Source organism: Eumetopias jubatus, unplaced genomic scaffold (genome assembly GCF_037043125.1).
Source record: "Eumetopias jubatus isolate StellerSeaLion01/CBP00866 unplaced genomic scaffold, mEumJub1_p1.0 scaffold_11, whole genome shotgun sequence".
NCBI classification, from domain to species: domain Eukaryota; kingdom Metazoa; phylum Chordata; class Mammalia; order Carnivora; family Otariidae; genus Eumetopias; species Eumetopias jubatus.
This window is the reverse complement of record NW_028274817.1, coordinates 88,068,813-88,076,654: the sequence shown is the minus strand read 5'-3', so window position 1 is coordinate 88,076,654 and position 7,842 is coordinate 88,068,813. Positions and strand designations below refer to the sequence as shown.

At 38.2% G+C, this 7,842-nt stretch overlaps 1 pseudogene; it reads right to left on the bottom strand.

The window, feature by feature from the left end:
• Window positions 1-699: 699 nt before the first annotated feature.
• Window positions 700-880, bottom strand: LOC114216903 (U4 spliceosomal RNA; annotated as a pseudogene).
• Window positions 881-7,842: the final 6,962 nt, after the last annotated feature.

Here is a 7,842-nt window from a genome sequence, read left to right as displayed (position 1 = left end):
GTTGCACTGTCAATCTGATAGCCAATTGGTGAGGTCGTATTGGCAGTGAGATATCCAAGTCAGAGTCAGGGGAGAGGTCCAGACTGGTGATTGGGGATTGTGTTTAAAAGCCAAAGTTCTCGGGGTGCCTGGGTGGCTCAGTCGGTTAAGCATCCAATTCTTGGTTTTGGCTCAGGTCCCAATCTTGGGGTGGTGAGTTTGAGCCCCTCGTCAGGCTCCCTGCTCAGTGCAGAGTCCGCTCAAGTCTCTCTCTCCCTCTTGCCCCTGCCCCCCCTCAAATAAATAGATAAATAAATCTTTTTTAAGAAGCCAAATTTATCCATAAGATCAACTAGGAGACAGGTGTAGAATAGCCCTTAGGACACTCCAAACTGTAGAGGTCAGGAAGAGGAGGATCCAGCAATGAAAAGGAGAAGCTAGTGAGAAAATAGGAAAGCCAAGAGATGGGCCATTGGGAAGTCAAATGAGAGACATTTCTAGAAAGAGGGAATGATGGTTGGCGTCAAATGCTGCTAACAGATGGTTTTCATTTCTTGCTGCTTCAAGCACTGCTGCAAAGAACATTCTCATTTCTGTCTTTTTGTGTACCTGCGTTTCTCTAGGGTAGACATCTGGAAGGCGAATTGTCAGGTCATGAGGTATGAGCATCTTGTTTTAACTGGCAGCACAAGATTGTGTTCTCCTTCCCCTACATCCTCACAACCCTTGATGTTATCAGACATTATTTCTTTTTTCCAACCTGATGGGTATGATGAAATGCTGTCTCCCTCTTTTTAACTTTTATCGTCCTCAATACTATTGTTTGAAGAATTTTCTCAATTAGCAATAATCGCGCCTCGGATAAACCTCATTGGCTACGATACTGCCACTGCGCAAAGCTGAAGAATTTTCTCATATGTTTGTTAGCCATATCAGATTCTTCCTCTTTGAATGATCTATTTATATCCTCTGCCCATTTTTCTGTTTGACTGGTTGGATGATTTAGGAGTTCTTTATATATACAGTTATCCCTCGAACAATATGGGTTTGAACTATGTGGGTGCATTTATATGCAGGGTTTTTTCCCCCATAAATACAGTACAGTACAGTAAATGTATTTTCTCTTCTTGATGATTTTCTTAAAAAACATTGTTTTTTCTCTAGCTTACTTTATTGTGAGAGTACAGTATATAATACATAGAACACACAAAATGTGTTAATTGACTGCTTATGTTATCAGGAAGGCAGTAGGCTATGAGTCATTAAGTTTGGGGGAGTCAAAGTTAAACGCAGCTCTTCAACTGTATGGAGGCTGGTGCCCCAACCCCCATGTTGTTCAAGGGTCAACTGTATTCTGGATACTAACCCTTTGTTAGATATGTGTGCTGCAAATAACTTCTACCAAACCGTGGCTTATATTTCACCGTGTTTATGGTGACTTTGTAAACTTCGTAAGTTTTTTCTTTCTTGTTTCTCTTTTTTATATCATTATCTAGAACTTCTTGCTTGCCCCAAATTTATAAATATATTCTCCTGTATTATCTTCTAAAAGTTAAAATATTTAGGTATTTAATCCATCAAGAATTAATATTTGTGTTGGGATCTATTTTTATCTTTATATAAGAATCACAGATTATCTCAGTATCATTTATTGAATTCTTGCTTTATACACCTGTGGAAACCAAACCCTTATCAAGATACAGAATATTATTATTATAACTCTAGAAAGCTTTTTCATGTCCCCTTCCAGTGGATCTCCTCCCCCAAATACCACTGTTCTGATTTTTTTTCACCATAAATTAGTTTTTCTTGTTCTAGAACTTCATTTACATAGAATCAAGCAAGAAATATTCTTTGCGTAAAGTTTATTTCATCCAGCCTGATGTTTTTGAGATTCATACATGTTGTTGTGCATACCGGTTCATTTCATTTTATCACTGAGTAGTATTCCATTGTATGGAATATCACATTGCTTATTCGTTGGTTTCTATGCTTTTTCCCTTTTTAGAATCTTTTTATTTTGAATTAATTCTTGATTCACAAAAAATTGCAAAGATAGCATAGAGAGATCTTGTGCCCCCTTCACCCAGTTTCCTCCAGTAGTTACATTTTACATAACTATAGTACAATACAAAACCAGAAAATTGGCATTGGTACAATGTATGTGTGTATGGATCTGTAATTTTATCACATGTGCAGATTTGTGTAACCACCACTGTAATCAAGATACAGAACTATTCCATCACCACAAAGCTCTCCCTCCTGCTACAGTTATAGTTATATCTCTGTCCCTAACCCCTGGCAACCACTAATCTGTTTCTCCATAATTTTGTCATTTTGAGAATGTTATATAAATGGCGCCGTACAGTATGAGACCTCTTGAGATTGGCTTTTTTCACTTAGCATAATGCTCTGGAGTCCATCCAAGTTGTTGTATGTATCAATAATTTGTTCCTTTTCATTACTGAGTAGTACTCCATGATATGAATGCACCACAGTTTAAACAGTCACCTTTGAAGGATATTTGGGTTGTTTCCAATTTTTGTTTATTATTAGTAAAACTTTATAAACATTTGTGCACAGGTTTTTGTGTGACTATAAATTTCCATTTCTCTGGGATAAATGTCCAGGAGTGCAATTGCTGGACTACATGGTAATTGTGTTTTATCTTCCTTTTTTTTTTTTTAAAGAAACTTCCAAACTGTTTTCCAGAGTGGCTATGCCATTTTATATTCTTATCAGCAATGTGTGAGACATACAGTTTCTCTACATCTTTGCCAGCATTTGACATTTCACTATTTTTATTTTAGGTGTCTAATAGGTTTGCAGTGATATCTCATCATGGTCTGAATTTGCATTTCCTGAAAGGCTAGTGATTGAACATCATTCCATATGCCTATTTGACATCTATATATCCTCTTTGATGAAATGTCCCTTCATGTCTTTGTCCCCTTTTAAATACATTTTTTTAAACTGTTGAGTTTTGAGAGTTCTTTATCTATTCTAGATATGAGTTGTTTGTCACCCAGATAAAACCAAGTGAAGGGTGCACGAGATCCCTCTACTTGTATGTGGCTAGATTTTCTTTTGTTCCATTGATCTATGTGTCTATCCCTCTGCCACTACCACATAGTCTTGACTACTGTAGCTTTATAATGTCTTGCAGTTGGCTAGAGCGATTCCTCCCATTTTATTCTTCCTCTTCAAAGTCACTTTAGTCATTCTAGATCTTTTGTATTTTCATATAAATTTTATTTTTTTTAAGATTTTATTTATTTATTTGAGAAAAAGAGAGAGAGCAAGGGGGAGAAGCAGAGGGAGAAGCAGACTCCCCACTGAGCAGGGAGCCAGATATGGGGCTCAATCCCAGGACCCTGAGATCATGACCCAAGCCAAAGGCAGACCCTTAACCCAACTGAGCCACCCAGGCGCCCCTCCATATAAATTTTAGACCATTCTTGTCAATATCTACAAAAACTCTTGCTGGATTTTTGATGGAAATTGCTTTAAACTTGCATACCAATTTGGAGAGAATTGACCTCTTTACTATACTGAATCTTTCAATTCACAAACACAGTGCGTGTCTCCATTTATTTAGATCTTTGATTTAAATAAATTTTGTAGTTTTCAGCATCTATGTTCTGTACCTATTTATTTACTTTTTTTGTCAATTGTAAATGGTGGTGTGTTTTAAATTTTGTGTCTATGCGTTCATTGCTAATATATGGAAATACAATTGAGTTTGGTATGTTGATCATGTATCCTGCGACCTTGTTGAACTGACTTATTCTAAGAGATTTTTTGTAGATTCCTTATTATTTTCTATGTAGATTATCATGTCATCTGCAAATAGGGAGCTTTGTTTCTTCCTTTCCAATCTATATGCGTTTTATTAAATTTTCTTGCCTTATTGTGCTGGTTTGGATTTCCAGCACTATGTTGAATAAGAGTACTGAGAACAGACATTCTCACTGCGTGTATTGGTTTCTTGGGAAATTTGTGAAAAATTGTCACAAACTTGGTTGCTTAGAACACCAGAAATCTATTCTCCCACAGTTCGGAAGGCCAGAAGTGTGAGATCAGTTTCAGTGAGCTGCAATCAAGATGTTGGCAAGGCTGTGCTCTCTCTGGATGCCCTAGGGGAGAATCTTCTCTTTTCTGGTGGCTGTAGGTATTCCTTGGCTTGTGGCCATATAAGTCCAATCTCTAAAGCCAGCATCTTCAGATCTCTCTCTGTTCCATCATCACATCACCTTCTTTTCTGTGTGTCTTATTAAATCTCTCTTTGCCTCCCTTTTATAAGGATACACGTGATTGCATTTAGACCCATCCAGATAATCTAGGATAATCTCCCCATCTCAGGATTCTTAACTTAATCCCATTTGCAAAGTCTTTGTTTTATATAAGGTAACATTTATAAGTTCTGGGGATTAATATTTATAAGATCTTTGGGAGCCACCATTCAACCCACTACAGTCTGCCCTCTACCCTTTAAAGGTTCATATCCATCCCATGTGCAAAATACATTCACCCTATACCAACATTCCCTAAAGCCTCAAGCTATTATAGCATTAACTTGAAATAAAAAATCTCATATAAATATCATCAGCTCAAAAGACCCAAATCTCACTATCTAAATAATCTAAATCATGTATGGATGAGAATCTGGATATGATTCATCCTGGAGCAAAATTCCTCTCCATTTGTGGACCTGTATAAGTACAGAACAAATTGTCTAATCCCCAAATACAATGGAGGGTCAGTACAACCGTTATAGATAGTCCCATTCCAAGATGAGAGATGGAAGGAAGAAAGAGGTCACGGGTCCCAAGGAATTTCAAAATCAACCAGCACAAATTTCATTAAGCTTTAAGGGGTGGGAATAATCCTCAGTGGTTTGAGGCATTGTCCCCTGGGTCTGTGGCTCTTGTCTCTCTATACTTGTAGGTCTGATGTCTGGGCCCAAAGCTCTGCCCTCTGGACTTAGGGGTCTGTCTTTGAAGTTGTTCTTCATTGTTTCTTGAAGGATAGTACATTTTGCAGCTAAGTGGTAGAGTTTTGAGAGTCCAGTGGCCTTCTTTCATTTTGTCCTGTCTTTACTGCATTCAGTCCAACCTGGTAGTGTTTCTGCTGCAGTCACATTCTCAAAAAGTTTGTGAGTCTCTTGGGCACGTCACAGGGATTCGCACCATTAGACAAGAAGGTTATCCACAGATATTTCCTGGGTCATTCCATCTCTATCCTGGCTTCTGCTGAGATAGTTGGGGGGATCCATGAGTTACACACCTAACCTCTTAAGTAACTAGCACTAGCAAAATGCTGTCCGGCCACACCTTTGGCCTTCTCTCCAGAACGTGCCTTCCTGACAGCAAATCTCCTAATTTTAACATCCTTTGCAATCCGGATAGGCCGAGAATTTCCCAAATCATCAAGTGCTGATTCCTTTTGGCTTAGCAGTTTTTTCCTCTTACATTTTACTGTAAACAAAAGAAGAAACCAGGCTACACCTTCAATATTTTGTTTGGAAATCTCAGCTAAATGTCGAAGTTCTGTTATCACCTAAAATTTCTTGTAATATCACTTACAAGTTCTACTTGCCACACAACTGTTGGACACCATTCAGCTAAGTTTCCTGCTACCATGTAACAAAGATCATCTTTTCCCAGGTTTCCTGTAACATTTTCCTCATTTCCTTCTTAGTCCTCACCAGCAGCAACTTTAACACCCAGATTTTCTACCAACATTCTGCTCAAGCGGTGGTGAAAGCTTTGACCCTCCACTGGGCTTCCTCTGACACTACCTGCCATAGGAATTGGGGTGCTTCCTTATAGTCTAGTGGGGGTGGAGGTCTGGACTCTCCACTAGGTTTTTTTACTGGTGGGGGTGGGGCTGGAGCTGCAGTTTTTTTTCTGTAGTATTTGCCTGGAGTAGATCTGTAATCCTCTAATTAAAAGTTTTCTGTCCTGCACGGTTGTTCCTTTCCTAGTTCTTTGGGTAGAGAGTGCAGGCCTTTTTTTTTTTTGGTCTGCATCTATTGACATTTCTGTGTTGTAAGTCTGTCCAGTATCAAGGCTGGGATATATAAGGCAAAAAGAAAACTCAGGGAATTCACCATTGTGTTGTTCCTTGTGTCCCAAGGTAACTAGCTGGTTTGTCTTCTCTGTAACTTCCAGTCTCTAAAAAAATTACATATATATGAATATATATGTATATGAATAATGTCCAGGGTTTATGGTTATACTTAGCAGGGGAATAGGGGAAAATGTGTCTACTCCATTTTCCTGGAAATGCAAATGCCTCTATCATTTTAAAAGAAATAAAACTCTTCCATACATATGAAATTTATTTGGCTTTGCACTGGAGTCAGGCCAACCTGGATTTGAAATTTTGCTTGACTGTTAATCAAAGGTATAACTTAGTCTGATAACCATCCTGTACCCCGTTTCATTGACTGTAAAATGAGACTAGTAATATCTATTTGATGAAGTTTTTTGATGGTGAAGTCAGAAATGTATCTGAAATATGCATCAGAGTATCTAGCATGCTGTAAGTATTCAATAAGTGGCAACAAATCTTGTTATTATTTCAAAATAATGAGATAATTTGTCAGATTCTTCGATAAATGCTTCCTTCCTCATTGACTGGCCCTTCATTATGGATCTTATACTAGAAAGTTTCAGGTTAGTTATTTATTTTTGGTGGTGAGTGTGTCTACACTTGCATCAGTATCACAGTGTTCTAATTGTTATACTTTTATGATGCTTTAAAGCTGAAAGGGTTAATACATCATTGCTCTTCTGTTTTTTATTAGCTTAAAAAAATTTTCCCTCTAGTTTTTTCATCTTTTCCCTGTTGTTATGTTAGATGTTCTTTAAAAATCTTTTTGAAAAATTCAAAACCAAATCCCATTGGGACTTTAATTGGAATTTTGTTTGACCTTTAAATTAATTGGGAAAGAATTGACATCTATATACCATAGAGGTATCGTCATCTAGGAAAATGGTATGTCCTTCTCAATGATGTTATCGTTATCTCAACGATGTTTGGGAATTTTTCGCGGAATTTCTTAGATTTATGTTAAGCTCATTCCTGTTTATTTTAAGTTTTAACAATTATTATGTTGGGATGCTCCAGTTCTATTACCAAATTGATAACTAGATATTTTGTGATGACCTTCCCTGCATAATTTGTGGGTTAGTTTGGCCAGTATTTTTTAATTGATTTTCTTAGGGTTTCCAGGTAACCCTTCATATGGTGATAAACTGGTGTCTTCCTTTCCAGTAATTATAGCTCTTATTTCTGTTTTACATATTATTGCCTTGGTCAGAGCTCCGAGAGTCATGTTTGTGGTGTCTAAATGAGGTGTCCATCCCGATCAGAAGAGGGTCCCCAAATGTGGGGCGATGAAGGGGTGAGAGCCAGTGGCGTGGGTGGTGGAAAGAATTCACCTGAGGCACAACAAAGGAGACAGAAATTTACTGAATACACCACAAGGGAGGGACGGGCAGGACAGCAGAGGAGAGACTGTCAGCCATGAGGCAGTGGGTGGGGGCTGTTTTCAAAGGGGGAAGATGATGAGGTAGGTGACAAATGACATTTTCCCTTTTCTGGTAACTGTGCCCAGTTGTAAGTAGCCCATTGGTTAGTTAGGGCCTATGGATGTCTTTAGGTGAGTCACCTGATGCGCCTGTCTGTATTCAGCCAGGGGGTTGCTGTGGGCCCTTTCTACATTCCATCGCTCAAGCCTGTTTGCCTAAAAGATGCCTCTACAGTGTTAAAATTAACATCTCATAGTGAACATCATTATTTTGTTTCTGCTCTTGATAGAAATGTCTCCCATTATTTCAGCTGAGTATAAAGTTG